Here is a 17,587-nt window from a genome sequence, read left to right as displayed (position 1 = left end):
TTCAGGAGTCCAAGGGTTACAGGTTGTGTGTGGTAAAGATGATAAATTGCCTGTGTGTCTGTATAATACCACAAAGATATTGCTCATGATTCACAGATGACTGTTAAATGTCTAAAACATGACATGCTTAATATAGCTGGTCTTTTGGGGGTCATTATTTAATAAGAAGTGCACCAAGCACAGTTTGTATATCTATACTCTCTTTGTTGTTTCTTTCCTGTCATTCCTGTCAAACAATCAGACAACTCTGTTGCAGCTCATGTGAAGGAAAATGCTGATCCTCTTGACCATTTCTCCCCTCTAGCTTTCATCTGCAGGCAAAGCAGGCTGCAGTGAAGGATCTTTCTTACCTGCAGCAACAGTGGAGGTCTGCCAATGACATGAGTAAGAATTAGATGGTACCGCAGTATGTGGAAAGGTTTTTGAGAAAGAAATTTTAATAAATAGAATGATTTCTTTTAAAATTAGGCTGTATGATGTGTGACAGATTTTGGAGAATAACATTCAAGGAGCCCACAGTCATTTAAATGAAGGTTTCTGCCTGTGAAGCTGCATTGCAAATCCTTATCCTGAATTTAGCATGAATTAGTTTGCTCCAATTCACAGAGCAGGCAGACTAGGCTAGTTGTTCAGTCAATTTGAATCAGTTCCTTGAACTGACAATTGCTTGCCTGTGCAGCCATGTAGTAATGGGGTAAGAATATGTAGCCTAGTAGTGTGGAGCCGGTTACTTAAACCCTTTTTTTGGGAGGTGGAGAGGAGGAGGCTGGGTCGGCTGGTGTAAAGCTGATTGTCTTCAGTTTATAATAAATATATTCCTGGTCAGTGCCAGCTCTGCAATTCAAGCACTAAGGGAAACAAAAAACTCTCCCTACCTATTGCTGATTAAAAGTTTAGATGTGAAAAAAATAATCAGTGCAACATTCAGGAAAGCATCGAGCAGTTGAAAATCAGTGTATTTTATGTGCAAGATGTCAAGCTTTCACAAGCAGCTCAAGCTTATGCTGCAGCTGAGAAGTAGATTAGTCTTTCCCCTAACCCAGTTGCGTGATCATGCTGTTTCCTCATACTGTCACAAGCAAGTGTGACCTTGGGGTGGATTGGATCAGTTCTGGGTTAAAGTTAAACCAGGAGGATGGGGGAAAGTTTACTTTTGACTTGGAACAGCATTTGCTTGTTTTGCTGGATGAGCTCTTGGTTCAGCACAAGGGAGAGGCTCAGATTGTCTCACCACCAACAGGCATCTGCTGTGCAACTGCAAAGCAAGTTGAAGCACAGTAGCTGCAAAGCTTCTGCCTAACCTCCCAAGCAGCAGGGAGCAAGCCTCCACCCATGACCATAGGAATGGCTCTGCTCACTCAGGCTCAGGGTTGATCCAGCTCTGCCAGAGTAATCTCACCTGTGCCTCTGGAGGTCAACAAGACAGCAGGGCATCAAGAGACATGTCAAGAAAACAGCAGGACTGCTGCACAAGGCACCTGGCTGTCATACCAGATGCACTGAAGATGTGGCCAGCACCACTTGAGTGCTGCACTATGGAGCATAGTTGAAACGTGCTCTGAAGCTCAGAAAACAAAAGAGACAAAGGCTGGGGGAGCTAAGCTCCTTGCCAGCTGTGAGGAAAGCTGCTGCCAAGAAGGACTATCTGTGACTAAGAACATGTGTAACAGCAACAGAAAGGAGTTAGAGGCAGATACCCAGGTAGGAGTAAAACCAGCACAGCCAAGTATCACATCCCCCATCTTACTGTCTCAACATCCTGCTACTTTCAGCATGAGAATTTCCTTAAGTCTAATTTGGCTGGCCTAATTTGAGTGTCATGTTGTCAACCTCACTTTATTCACCTTGAATCATGACCCACAGTCTTCATTGGGTGGCCCCTCGTTCCTAAAGGAGAAGAAAATATGAATGAGTCCCTAACTGTCTTGTCCATCCACTTGAAGTTTTGTAGGCCAGTATCATATTCTCTTTTAGGTACTTTACATATTGAGGTGGTGTAGCCAATTCCTTCCAGGTCAGCCACTCTCAGCAATAGCTTGTTTCCTTTCTCTGAGACCTTCCCATTTCCATGCACAGTCTCCAAACAATACATAGTATTGGAGCTGTGGATGGTACAGTGATGACTTCTGTTTTGCTCTGTGTTGCTTCCCCAATAGCCCCTAATATTCAGTGTTTGCTTTATTTTTTTCTCCTGCTCCTTAGCACTGAGCCAATGTTTTCATGCAAGCTGCCTGTAACTACAGCTCTCTCCTGATTGGTTACAGTCATTTTACAAGCCATAGTTCTGTATGCCAAGTTAGAATGTTACCAGCGAACTTTTGTTCCTCAGTGTTCTATCTTCTTCAGACCGTTTATAAATGTGCAGAACAGTACGGGTCTGGCACCACACTGGTGAGTTACTGGCTTAGTGAAGACAGACTGTTACTCTGCTACCATGTGTTTCTTTCCTTGTAATCAGTTATTCTTAAACAACCCTCCCTCTTATTCCACAGCTGCCTAGTTTATTTGAAAGTCTTTGACCAGAAATTTTGCCAAAAATCTTTTGGAAATCCATGTAGACTGGATCACCTTTATCTCCATTTGTGTTTGGCCTCTTCCAAGAACTCCACAAAGTTTTTGAGTCCAAAATTCTCATTACAAAAACACTGGTGACTTTTATCAGAAAGGTCAAGAAGTTCCACAGTGTCCCTTCTTAGACTCTTCACTAACTGCTCAGTACACATTTTGAGCTTATGGAACGATGTTTCCCTCGACATGTCAGAACCTTTTATTGATTACAGCATTAGCTCCCAGTATTCAGGTATAATTTTGGCAAGAGATGACACACTTCTGTTAATAATTCACCTATTTTGTCTTAGTTTTTTCATAACTCCTCAATGAATATCAGCTGGGCCTGTTGGGGAAGATGAAACAGGAAAGCCTTATAAATATGATTGCCTGACAAAAGATTTTAGGAATATGAAAACTATAAGCGACATCGAAATGAAAGCCACCTTTGAATTACCAAGTCTTAGTTACTGAACAACTGGAAAACAATGGTATGGCCGACTGAAGGTAATCCCCTCTTGATTGAACAATACCCTCTGCTTGCAGGCAGGTCCAAGGGTCAGAGCAGACCCTACTAGCTCAGCAGAAGGGGTCCAAAGAGTAGTTTTTAGAAGTTAAGATGTAACACTCTATGGTAATATAAGAACTCTTATAGGCTGTATGTAAATGCTATAGGATTTGTATCTTGTATTAGATTGGTTAGTGACAATTAGAATATTCAGTGCAGAAGATGATTTATTGTATTGTAACCAGGACTTCAGACACTCTTACTACACTCTCTCTCACTACTACTTCTTCATTCTCATTCCTCTCTCGTTCTCTCTCTCTCTTTACTTACCCGCTTACTCTCTTGCTCTCCTGGGCCTGCTCCGAGCTGAGTCTGGCAGCTCTAAGCAGTGCCCCTGCACCCACGCCCTTTGCAATAAACCGCATGTTCCAAGATCTGACTTCAGAGATCCCTCGTCTCCGTCCGTCCCGACCGTCCGACCCACCCCAAAGCTCCCACCAGTCTGGCGCCCAACGTGATTGCCGAACCACACCAAAGCACCTGCAGTCTGGCGCCCAACGCGATTCAAGGCTCGGTTCAGCTTTTTCCATCTGTGGGAGACTTCTCCATGGACGGTAACTAAAAGACCAGTTATAGCCACCTAGAACGTGTCGTGAGCACGGCATACCGTTGCTGCGCATCGTAAAAGCCGGAGCTCTATAATTCTGCCGAGGCAGCCCTCGAGCACGGGGATTACCTGGAGCTCTTGGAGGGAATTGCCTGGCAGTCCTCGAGCACAGGCGGCCACTGCTGCGCAGCGGCTACCTGGAGCTCTTTGAGGAAGTTTGCCGTGGCACCCCTCGAGCACGGACACGCTGCTAAGCAGTGCCGACCGGAGCTCTACGGAGGGACCCTGCCGTGCGCCCCGAGCACGGGCGAGTAGTGCTCAGCACCGCCCGCATTGGAGCTCAGTGTGGACCCACCTGTGAGGTCCTGAGCACAGAAAGCTGTTGCCAAGCGACGCCTAAAACCAGAGCTCTGAGAAAGGACCCAAAAGCAGCGTCCTGAGTGCCAAGTGGAGTGCCTGGCCAGCCCCCCACGACGGACCTCTGACTAAGGACACCGCTCCTGCGACATCATCTAAGTGAGTATCATACTGGTCTAATAATGGGACAAACTCACTCTGCCCATGACAGAGATCTCTATAAGCAACTTAAGCATTTACTAAGCTCTGGTTCAAGACAATTACCTAAACAGGAGCTAAAAAACCTCTTAGAATGGACTCTGATTAATTTCCCAAATGCTGACCGTTCAGCAGTCTACACCAGAGACTTTTGGGACTCAGTGGGAATCAAATTATTTAATGCCATATCACGCTGGGACAAGAGTACCGCAGAACTCATCCCGGCTTGTGCAGCGTTAATGGAACTATTCACCGCGCCCCCCCCACCGCTGCGCAGCTCCGCCCCGCCCCCTCGCCCGCCGCTGCCTCAATCGGCCGTGCCTGCGTCACGAAGCGAGTCCCCCGCGGCCCCACCGCCTCCTCGCCCACCGCCGCCTCAATCGGCTGTGCTGGAGTCACGGAGCCAGTCCCCCGCGGCCCCACCGCCTCCTCGCCTGCTACCACCGAGATCGGCTGCGCCACTCCCGAGCTCTGCCGTGCCATCACCGCCCCCGCCGGGCCCCATCCCCGCGCCGCAGCCGCCCCCGCCGGGGTCCCCCGACACCGACACCCTCCACCACCCCGCCGTATCCCTCCGTGCAGCGCAGCCTCGCCTCACAAGCCGCGAGCAGGGAGGGAACGGGGAGCAATGATGCAGCTCCAGTGGCAGGGGAGACGGAGAGCCCCTCTGCCGGCGCTGATGCTTTAAATCTAACACAAGTAAACCCTGAAAAGCAGCCAGATTTGTTTGCAATGAGCCCCAGAGTCCCGCCAGCGAGCGATGGGGATCTTGCAGCCCAGAAAGAGAAAACGAGTTCCAAGAGTTTGTCAGCGCTACCTTCTGAATCAAAAAATCCTCCAAAGTGCTCAGATTATTCTCAATTAACAGATTGGCATGAAATAAGACTCCAAATCTATAAAGATGAAAGTCTTAGTCTATTAGCTAAGCCTGTGATAGCTAGCCAACAGCCTGACAGTCCTAAAACGTGGGCTCCCATCCCCACTCTCGAAATTAAAGAACTAAAAAGGGCTGTAAGATACAGTGGCATTTGCTCACCGTATCTTAAACAACTGCTAAAAAGTACCCTAAAAGGAACACATCAAACTTTAAAACGCATTTTAAGTCAACAGAAAGGGGGAAAAGCCCAGGCTACACCTCAAAGAAGGTTGAATAAAGCCTTGTATGTTTATAATTTCTTGAACAGCTCTGCAGAAGAGCCTGATCCCCTCATTTTCAGACATTTCTTAAACAACAAAAAAGCAAAACTGAAAGAGCACCCCCCAGTTTTAATTAAGAATCTAGAATCAGGAAAAATAGAAAGACCATATGATCTTATAATGTGGGGAAAGGGATTTGCATGTCTCTCCACAGGTGAAGGAACCAAGTGGATTCCAGCAAAGAACGTGAAGCTGTACCACACATCAAAGCCCGCTGTCGGTTCCACTCCAGCCAGTGACCCCGCGAGTGGAAGCTGAGAAGCCGTCACCCAAACGTGAACTAGGCAGAACCACTGAGAGAAGATTGTCTGCCAGAAATGGCTCAAGAAAAGAATGGAGTTTTAGTATTATTTGTGTAGATGCATGTTGCTTTTATTCTTATGTTTTAGTTTTTGTAGTGAAGCTTTACCTGTAAATCAACCAAAGACAAATGTCTGAGTTGCTTTTAGCCAAGTCTGCAGGCTCTGACACCATCTGTTTATCCAACAAAAGCCCTGACAAACCTTTCTCAACTTATTGAGTGCCTTTCCCAGAAGGTTTTGGTAATGTTACTTTTAATAAATATTGGCCATATGATAATCATCACATTTCTCCAACTCCCAGCCATAGACACCAAACTTACATTGATTATCTTTTATTAGCACATGGGCATGGCTGTGAAGATTTTGAAGGATTATGCTGTATGAACTTATCCGATCATTCTGTTTCTATTCACAAACAGTTACAAAACCTAAGGGACCTAGCTAACCAAATTACAACAGATGACCCGTCTTGGCTAGACAGTTTGATAGTTGGAGCTTTGCACCCTGGCTAAGGGAACTCTGTAAAATAGGCTTGATTATTCTAGTAGTAATAATTATAGTTTTAGTAGCAGTACCTTGTATACTTCAGTGTGCAAAAAATAACGAGTAGGACTGTGTCTAATATCTTAGTTGTTCATCAGAACGGGGGAAACTGTTGGGGAAGATGAAACAGGAAAGCCTTATAAATATGATTGCCTGACAAAAGATTTTAGGAATATGAAAACTATAAGCGACATCGAAATGAAAGCCACCTTTGAATTACCAAGTCTTAGTTACTGAACAACTGGAAAACAATGGTATGGCCGACTGAAGGTAATCCCCTCTTGATTGAACAATACCCTCTGCTTGCAGGCAGGTCCAAGGGTCAGAGCAGACCCTACTAGCTCAGCAGAAGGGGTCCAAAGAGTAGTTTTTAGAAGTTAAGATGTAACACTCTATGGTAATATAAGAACTCTTATAGGCTGTATGTAAATGCTATAGGATTTGTATCTTGTATTAGATTGGTTAGTGACAATTAGAATATTCAGTGCAGAAGATGATTTATTGTATTGTAACCAGGACTTCAGACACTCTTACTACACTCTCTCTCACTACTACTTCTTCATTCTCATTCCTCTCTCGTTCTCTCTCTCTCTTTACTTACCCGCTTACTCTCTTGCTCTCCTGGGCCTGCTCCGAGCTGAGTCTGGCAGCTCTAAGCAGTGCCCCTGTACCCACGCCCTTTGCAATAAACCGCATGTTCCAAGATCTGACTTCAGAGATCTCTCGTCTACGCCCGGTCCAGACTGAACCCCAGAGCCCCCGCATGGGCCCATCAAGTTTAACATTTTATCTGACTGTGGTATGATGACTGAAGATATTTGGCACATTTTGTTGATGTGTAGCTGCCCTGGGAATGAAGCATCATAATGCCTACCTACAATAACTGCCATTTGGGACCCAAGTTTTGTTACAGATGCATTTGATCTGACATAGGCTCTTGGAACAGGGTTAATAAATAGCATCACTCTTAAATACAGCATAAACACAGTAGTCATAGTCATTTTGATTCAACAACAGCCAGGAGAGTATGTATTACCTGCATGTTTTGTCTCAGGAGTGATAACCTTCTTTAGGTTTGCAGGTAAACATTCTCCAGGCACTGTTTGCTAGCAGGACCAGTACAACAGGCTGACTACATAGTCAGCTCTCTGTCATCCAGGACAAAGGAGGTGGAGATGCTTCAGATAATGAAAAAAGACTAGTGATTGTAAGGGATGCATGGAATGCTGTGCAGAGATACTGCACAGATGTGACAACTCCCATGAATCCATAAAGACTCACCAATCCAGTGCTAGCTTTTGTGACTTAGACTTTTCAGTCATTGAAGGGTGTCCGCAACCAGCTCCCTGGTGGTCTGGCCAGCTCTTTGGAGGCCAGGAAAAGAGAGAAATGCCTATTTGCATGAACATGGAGATAGGTAGGTTCATAGCTGCACTGGAGTTTATAAACTACCTGGGACTGACAGAGTTAGCGCAGTGGTACCAAGGTCTACCTGGTGTTATCTGTGACTAAATACTGTCAGAGCCAAGCTCCAGTGTTTATGCCTCAATATAGATGCAGCATTCCAAATGAAGAGATAGCTTGTGTGTCCACTCCCATCTCTCTGGGTACCCTGCTTTCCTGTCATATAGCTGTTGAATGCTACATGCAACTTGCGTCAGTGTGGTGCTCACCTACTATGTAGTACTCACGTAGTGCTAAAACCAGAGCTTAAGAGTGTCCACAGGAGAGAACCAGTGCAATCTCTGATCGCTAGAGCCCTAATGTAACTGTAACCTGAGACTGCACCTTTGCTTGTAGTACTTGCTACACATGGTATCCATGGGATTATTATGCGTGTTGTAAAGCAGAGTCCTGCTGCTAAGATTAGGTCTGCATTTGGAGGTCTGCTTGTCAACAACATGGTCTGCAGTTAGCACACATGGAATAAGCCTCAATCCTTTGTTTCAAAAATGTTAATAATGTGCAGTAAAGAGCATTAATGAGCACTTGTATAATGAAGCAAGGCAACGAAATGTGGGAGGAGAAGAAAAGCCTAAATTTGACCAGTCTACGTATGGAACTTGAGAGAAATGCCCTGGTAACAACTCTCAGCTCTATCAGTAGGTCACCTCCAGGTATTACAGCTCCCATGACTTGACAGTTAGTGCAGAGAGCTCTGTGGAAAAAATGGGCAGGAAGGATGTCTGTATTTTATGGCAGTTCTAAAAGTCAATGTATAGTAATTCTTAAGGCTGGCGTGATTTTAATTGCCAAGCATGCATCAAGTGGCAAGTGCTCTATCTGAGAACAAGCATGAGTGGCATGAGTGGATATCTCCATTGCAGTTATCACCTACGTTTCATTCAGCAACTGCACTCCAGCTTTGTGCCTCACCTTCAGGAAGCAAACTGCTGGGAGCTGAGAGTTCAGTATGTTTGAGACTGAAGTGCTGTTTATTGATAATACCCTTTTCCCTCCCTCCCCCAGTTTATAGCACTTACCAGCTCTCAGCTGCTGGGAGGAAGTAATGTGTAACAGTGTAGCAGTGCAGAACACCATCAGTATTCATGCTTTCTCCAGAGAGTCTGAGTTCAGGATGGTATGTACTCATGGTGTTATGATTTAGCAGCTGCGTCCATGCTTCCCCAGCTGAATGACTGCAATAGGGACTGCTCTATCACATAATCCTGTGGACTGCAGCAAGTGGAGAGGTAGAGCTCATTTGCATGGAGCCTGTGTCTGTATATCTAAGCACTTGGGAAAGAGGAGTAATTTAAGTTGGTAAAACAAAGGATACACTGCTTCTTTGGAGAGGCTAACCCATTGAATAAGAGGAAGTGAATGAAATAATTAACTTGAAGAACATGAATTAAAAGATAAGGTATGATGGGTAGAAGGAGTTTCCTTAATGTCCTGAATAGTGTCCTGTGTCATGCATTTACAAAAGCAAGGGGGATATAAAGAAAACACAAGAAGCAGTCCATCAGTTGACTGTGTCAGCTCGGGAGGAACACCACATTGTGGTGTTCCCTGGATTTAGGTGGAAGTGACTCAGGACTAGCACATACTTTCAGATTGACGCAACATGACCCCTTGACATTTCATCTTCAAATCCCAGTCTGGCAAACCTGTCTGGCTTTCTGTGAGTGGATGAACTGAACAACATGGTTCAGAGTGTAACAGTATCTAGGACAACCCCTTAGCACTAATTCTAAGTGCTAAGGACATGTTGGAGGCAAGGGGTGCCGTATCCCATTCAAATGAAGTTGCCTGCTTTTGTTTGAAGTCACTAATGTGTCTCCATTAATTTCAGGAGCACAGCTGGAAATGCTGGGGGTGGCTTGTATTGTGGTGATATTTGGGAGCTGAGGTAAAGTGTGCTATTGCTGTGAAGAGTGATTTGATGGTGAAATGAAATGCTGAAAGGAAGTTATGGAGCTGCTCTGTTACAATTTATGAAGACTGTGTTGTGTGTATTAGGCTGGTTGCCTGGAAGCTCCCTGTGTCACTATGGTTAAATAGGCAGAGTCATGAATACTACAACAATAGCCAGTAAGATGATACTCAGTAAATGTCTGAGTGGCTACCAGACCCTAGGTGAGCAGACAAGACTGAGGACCCTTGCTACACTCCCAGCAAGCATGGCATTTTCGTTAGCAGGGTCAGCAATGGAGATGACAAAGGAACTCTCTAAAGGTGATGGCTAGTGCACTGCTTGTCCAGGGTCTGTATGGTCTGATGTCTCTGAAGAATGCAGGTGGCTTAGTCCGGGTTTGCTCCTGAAGGATATAGAGTTTGCTCCAGCATCAGCAAAAGTCAGCCCACAGTGAACTGTGTGTAATCAAATTCTGCAGCAGGAACCAAGAAGGTGCTGAGGAAGAGATGGCAAGAGAGAGGGGAGAGAGAGAGTCCACCCCAGCTACCTTCACTTTGGTAACTCTGCTATAGCAGGGCATGGGCAGGTGGATAGAGAAGGTTCTGTCTCTAGGATACGGGGTAGCACAGAGTGGAGATAACTCTTCCAGGCATGGGGAAATGGCAGTGCCTGACTTTGCTGCTAAGGTCGTGGCTTCCACTGCTTACACCTCAAATCAAGATAGCAGGTCTTTAGAAAGGAGAGATGTCAGCAGCCCTGTTGTTTCAAGAGCCTTTTATCTTTCATGTGTGGTTTAAGTTTAAACAATAGTATGAACACCAACCCTAGAGTCACTGCTGGTTGTAGCACCCAAAGACACTGAACCAAACCTGTCAGATGTGATGGGGAAGAGCCGGGCTCTGCAGGGCATTGTGGCTTGAGGACCATCTGCGTTCTTGTTCAGGTAACGGTGTCACTCTAGTGTGCATGTGGCACACATCCTATGCCAGCTGATGCACAGTTTCTCTCAGCATGAGCTCATGGTACCTTTTTGCTGGGACATTCATTTCTTCTTCAAAGTGAGAGCTCCTCACAGTTTGTAATTGAGAGTGGACTCAAGACACACAACTCTGTTTCGCTATCTAAGCATCCTACATGAGTATGCAGACACATGCAGAAGGTAGTTCATCATGCCTAGCAGCCTTCTTCCTTCCTCCCAGAGCACCCACTTCACCATGAGGAGCTGAAGCTGCTGCACTTGAAGTCAGAGATGCAAGCTCCTTGGTTCTCGGTGTTTCCGTGGAGTAGAGGGCCCACCTTGAAATCACGCCCACACCATTGCATATCAGCCTCCTAGCTTCAGGAGACTTGCAGGGTTGGGAAACGGTGCCCGGACAAGGCACACGGCATGGTGCAGGACCATGGCTTCTCAGCGAAGGGGGAGAGGTACATGTCACAAGCCAACCAAGCTGTCAACCCAAGCCCAGGGAGGTCGGTGGTATTCAAGAACTAGATGAGAGCTCTGATCATCAGCTGGGGAAAGAATTTTACATACAGCATCATCTGAATCATTCTGAATATCTGCAAAAAGAGCTGATTCTGCGATTAAAGGCTCCCTCTTCTGCTTCTAACTGCTACTGCACATTCTCTTTAACAAACACTCAAGCGTGAAAGAATCCTGTTTCTTTGTGTTGCACTTTATTTTGTAATTCCCCATTTCAAAACACACATACATATCTGTTGTAAGAGAAGAAGAAGGACTTAACAGGTGATATTAAATATCCTTGCTAGGTTTGGGATGAGGGGAGAAGATTTCTGGGGAGATATGGGGCTCCTGGAGTGTAACTTTTGAAGCAGAATATTCTCACAATACCTTTCAGTCTCCTTTGGTCTTTTCTTGGATTTAAACCACTGGTGAAAGCAAATCTTCAAAGCATAAGCATATCTGAGCAAGAAGAGGTTGTGCTGTCTAGGTCTTGTAATCCCTAGATTTCTGGAATTTTATGACATGCAGAAATTTGTCAGTGATAGCTGATTTTTGTCTTTATTTGCAGAGCATCTGAGCCCATGTGAAGCTTTCTATTGTGGAAATGTTGCTTCACCTGCAACTTCTACCTGTAACTTAATGCATATTTACCATGGCCACTGTAGTTACAAATAACTTTGTGCTGCTGAGGGTGGTGGCTGAGGCTGCTTCACAAAAGTGAACTCCAGAAAAAAATGTACTTCTTTAGTAAGGAGTCAATCTTTGAGCAAAAGCAGAGCCATATATGTACTGGTTTTTACCAGCCTTTCATCTTCCTCAGTGAGGAATTGTAATACTCTTGCAAGATGCTGCAAGTCCTCTTCTCTCTGATACCATAGGCAGAACTTAGGCTGGGATGCATTTCTTGAGCTGCAACCCATGATGTCAGGTGAGTCAGGAACAACTGAGAGTGTTGGACCTGTCCCATTAGTGGGATTGCATCATTAGATGAAATGAGAGCATCTGTCTTTCATTTTACTTCAGACTTCTCTTGACCATGACCTGATGCATGAAGAGTGGGGAATGCCTGGACTCAGTTACCTGAAAAAAAAAAATCTACATACTTCTTTATATCATTTAGGAACTTTCCACAGATCAGCAACATCTGTAATTTTGGTTGTTGGAAAATTCTGTGAGTGGCATAATTTTACATAGATAACCCGTAGAATAAAAGACTGTTACTCTTTCTTCAATGACCACTGGAAGATATAATGTGTGTAATTAATAAAGGTACCATAATTAGAGGGCTGTACAGTTAAGGCAGAAGTCAGTACTGATATACTACTAGTTTCTGCCTCACTTCTGCCAGAGTATGACTCCAAGGAGTCTTAACAGCCTCAAGTATTTGAGATTGCTTCTTTCTTTCTGAAAATAAGGATACTTTCACTTTTGTTCCAAAATGAACGTATTTAAATATCCAACTCAACACAATGGAAAGAAGATAGTAGCATGAACTTGCTCCTGCAAACTCACCAGCCTCTTATATCTGCCAATTACCCCAAGAAACCAGACTATTCTAGAAAAAGAGAACAAGTAGGGATGGTGATATCATCAAGCTTTTTAATTCAGGGATGGTAGTGCTTTGTATCATCAAAAGTATATCTAAAACCTCATTTAACACCAGTCTCTGCGTATGTGTCAGAGCATTGTCTTGCTTCCACTGGAAATAACAGAGTGACAATGAACTTCAAAACAACCTTTAAACTATGGCAAAAGAGTTAGTTTGGAAAAGGCTTTCCATACAGGTAAAATCTAACATCACTCTAAAATCACTGCAAAAAAGGCAAAAAAAAATACTTGCAAGGGAAGTAAAAGCAAAAATTAAAAATGTTGCACATTATATCAGTCACAGACATTCTCCTTTTCACAGATCAGGGACTTTGGTATTTTCAAATATCTGAAAAACTAACAGAAATTCATATGATTCTGGTTATGAAGGAATTTCTTTTCACAGTGATGTATGCCTCTTAGAAGGTACAATATAATGTTATTAAACTCTCAGGGATAACAGATGTGGAGAGCTTACTGCAATCACAGAGTTTGAATGCAACCTGTACGATGTCCTGTGGTTAAGAAAGAGTTTAAACACTGTTACGTCACTCTTTGAAGTAAAGAGAAGACACATTGATAAAAGGTGCAATACTTTTCAGCATGGCAGGAAGGAGATGAGGAGGAGGCTGTGAATGTAACTCGAGGTTTTTCAAGGCTTTGTTATAGAGGTACTTGGGAAGTGGAGCAAGACCAATAAAACATCCTTTCAGATGGCAACAGAGCAGTGGATTTGTGGATGATTGTTCTGTTTTCTACAGCAGACATGATGGCTATTTATAGTGGGACATAGTGTACATTTCAGTGTAATTGCTTTTAGGCTTTCTATCCTTCAAAACTTTTACTCACCCATTTTAACTCACTTTGGTGATTTTATTTCAGTTTATTTCCAAATTTTGATGACATATTTTAACCATGATGTGTATTGGTTGAGTAATAGTTCTGCAATCACCTGTGTTTGTTTCGTCTCTTCCAACATCTGTGTCTTTGGTTTTATGCACTGAAGGTGTTTGCTGAAACCAGTTCCGTTTACACTAATTTTGTGTATTTAATGTAGTAGATTTGAAAATGTGCTAACTAATCACCCACAAAAAACAGGCTTCCTGTAGCAGGATGATGGGAAACGATACACAACCTTGTAAGGGAAACTCATGCTGCAGAGTGAGATGTGATGAGGGCTGCTAGACCCGGGGGAGAACCGTTACAAATGCAGGGGCTGAAAGGCTTCAAGTGTTATTCATGGGAGATGCAGAAGCAAGGATAAAAGCAGCAAGGAGAAGTGAAACACAGGGATCAGAACAGCAGTACCCAGCAAGTGCTGGCAAAGGCTGGAGAATGTGTTTGTGCTATTTGCAGGGACACACAACTGCAAGTGCATTCTCTGTCACCATGCTGGGCTTCTACCAACCTCTCAGCACCAGACGTGCCAGCTGACACAGGACTGTGGTATGAGATTTGCAGTGTGTGACCAGGGTGTGAGCCAAGAGACCAACAGGAAGCCCAGGGGCCATCACATTGTTTGACATGAAGGAACTCCCTGACTGGCCAGGTATGGCTTGCATGAGGTACGGCTTGCATGAGGTACCTGCCAGGGCTTTGTGAGCCGGAGCTCCTGCTACTGCCCTGCAAAGGGAGGGATGGAGGCACAACAGAACGGGTGGTGCATCTTGCTGATACACTTGAGTATATCTACACAGAACAGTGCATTATCAATTTTTCCTCCAAATGGAGAGAAAACATGCAGCCCTACATTCTAAGGAGCAAAGAGGAAATGATGCCTGTTGACTTTCTCTGTTACTTCCACCATCTCAGCTGTTCTTGATTTGCACATGCATGCACTGTATTTCTGGGCCATTTATGGTGTTCATTAAACCAGGAACAACCAACAAATTTCCTTTTCTTTTAAAGACAATTACATCAATTGGACCTTAACAACATCTGTCTCTGACTCTTAATTCACATCAGCCTCTAACGCTGAAGCTGGTTCCCGCTGAGACGTGCATTGCTCCTGTAGGGTCGGCCCAGTTTCTTTCCTAGTACCATCAGAAATTCACTTTTCTAAAGCAGATCCCTCAGAGCAACTGCAGTTTTAATAGCTGTAAGAACATACAGGGAGTACTGTAAGCACCAAGAATAATTACTTCTTACCTTCTCTGTGCCACTGTTGAGTATACATAATTCTTCAACATTCCTGGTTACATACTTCTGCAGGCTGAAATGTCTTGAGTATTTAGCTGTTTCTAGCAAAGAAGTTGTTTCTTTGCTGCTCTTTTAATTCTGCTGTGCTGAGTGTAAGATGAAGGCAGGAAGACCACCAGGTCTTCCTACAGGGGGAAGGAAGGGTTGAATAAATGGGCTTCCCTTTAACTTAGTGGCATAAAAACAACCCTGGTTTGTTGTTTTCCATTTCTTTCCTAGTCCTATTTGTTCTCAGATTCCTACTGGACCACCAATTTCACTTGCAGTAGCTCCAAGATCTCTCTCATGAATTCTCATAGAAAACTCAGAGCTTATAATGTGCCCATGACACTTTGTGTTTATTCTATGTTGAATTTATCTGACACAGTATCTCTTAATTTCATGAGGTCCTTCTGCATCCTTCACTGCGGAACTTTAACTTCTGTCTCTGTATAACTTGCATCAACAACAAAAAAAGTATCCATCTATTCCCCTTTCCTTTCCAAAATCACCAATGACTATGATGAGTAGCACTGGCTCGAACATATGCCTGTGAGACCCCACTGAATGTTCTGTTCACTTGTAAAACCCAATAATTTATTCTTTATTACCTTCCTTTCAGTTAGACGTTTTCTTTTCATTGTATCCCATGGCAGCCTAATTTCCTTAAGAGTGAGGAGTGCCTTCTGGGAACAAGGTAGGCAGTAACCAGGGAGGTCACTCATCATGTACTCCTTCAGGGAGTGCCAGCAGATTAGCATTATGACTCTTCTTTACTTTTCCTCAGTGTACTGTGTTTAGTCATGTTCCCATCCTTCTGGTTTTCAGGTGGGTCTCTACCTCTTTATCCAACATGGCAGCAGACCTAATGTTCATCAGCTCTCTAGATAGCACTTAGCATTGTACCAGCCAGTTTTCTTTGCTGTGGTCCTGAGCCAGAGGCTCTGATTTTTCATCCACTTCAAGTTGCCCTAGAGCTCACAGATGGATTCCATCCCATCCTGGCTTGTTACATATTGTTTTGAGGATCTGTCCTACAACATCTTCTACCTTCACTTCAGACTGAGACAGAGCCTTCAACATATCTCTTTTTCCATCCTCTGGGAACCTCTCCAAGCTCCACCATAGTGAAAACACATGCAAAATACTTAGGCTTCCTGCTATGGCCTTACCCTTTTTTTAAGCCTTCCTGCTACACCTTCACCATCTACTGGCTCTCGATGCCCTCTTGAGGTTTCTTAATCCCATTGCACTTGGACAAGAATTCGTGGTTATTCGCAGAATGCTCCCGTAACAGTTCTGGAGAACATTACATTACTCTAGTCTTTTCTTACATTTACTCTCCAAACAGCAGCATTGACCTTAAGTGCTTCTGAACTTTCTTTTTCCCCTCTGTGAGTGATAAGTTTGGGATGAGTTGTTAAGGGCCATTAGTGGAATATAAAGCCTGACTTCAGCAAATCATGTGCCTAAACCCCATTATTTTAACTCTGACCTGTATTAAGTACTTAAATTCTCTGCAGTTTTTACCTCTAGCTAACAAGGCTGTGTGCAATGGTTATTTCTTTCCTTTGTAATTTTTAATGATAATGGTTCTTGTTTGGTGTGCTGTTGACAATGCTGGCCACTGCACAGAGCTTAATGTAGTAATGCAGTAGTGAAACATCCACGTGTGCCTTGGAGCAGACAGGTGGGAATTTATCTCCCTTGGTTCCCGCAGCTTTGGCAGTTGTTGCTAGCTTGAGATCTGGAAGCAGCAGTTCCTCAGCAGGACACTAAGGGGCAGCCCCAGACCAAAAGACTATTCCTCCTTTCTTATGTACACACAGACTAAGAGAACACTATATTTGCTTCATTTTTCTATATTGATTTAACATCAGTAGTGCCCAGAAATACTGAATCAAGTTCATCTGTAATGTTTTTTTAAATTTTGTTGCATCTTTTAATATTTATTTTGGCACTGGTGATGAAGAAGGTGTGAGTTTATTTGCCAGTCATCTGCAAAGGAGCCCACCTGGAGGTGGGTCATCTGCAAATGATCTCACAGGAAGGGTAGAGAAGATGGAAACGATGTGGTGAGCTCTGCATCTGGAGCTGTGGTGGGCACCCCACACACCATGGCATAGCCAAGCACAGGTACCAATGCCAGGGGCCCTCACTGCTCAGAGATGCTCCTTGGCAGCAGAGTCACACAAGGCCCTGGAGTCCCATTCCCAAAGTAACAGCTGCTGTATGAGTAGTTGGAAACCAGGAAAGAGGAACTGAGGCAGGAATAACTCAACAACCCACCTAGGGTCATGGAAAATCTGTGTACAATTTTCTAACCACTACAACTTGGTAGGTGACTTGCTCACCATCCTGGGACACACGACCACCCCCTGCAAAGAGAGGTCCAGTAATTATGAAACGTAAGCTGAACCTAGCTGCAAAAACCTTGTGGAAGGAACTGGTCATCAGAGAGAATTAGGATGACGGCTGCTGCATGTTGATATGAGTTGGAATTAGAAAAAACATGAGCCAGTCAGAACCAGCGTATGCCCAAGGTGTGGGTTTTCCCTACTGATCAGTGGATCTGATGCAAGGGGAATGAGTGTCCTGGCTTTCTTCAGATGGTGATGTATTGCCAAGTACCAGCAGTAATGTGAGCTGCCACTGCCAGCTGGGGCTGGGTGCATGGTCTCTTGTTACCAGGCTGCTCTGTAACGGGACCCTCTGCCACTACCTGGGCCACAGCTGGCTC

The sequence above is a fragment of the Corvus hawaiiensis genome, chromosome Z (genome assembly GCF_020740725.1).
Source record: "Corvus hawaiiensis isolate bCorHaw1 chromosome Z, bCorHaw1.pri.cur, whole genome shotgun sequence".
Taxonomy (NCBI): domain Eukaryota; kingdom Metazoa; phylum Chordata; class Aves; order Passeriformes; family Corvidae; genus Corvus; species Corvus hawaiiensis.
Note: the sequence above shows the minus strand (reverse complement) of the source record.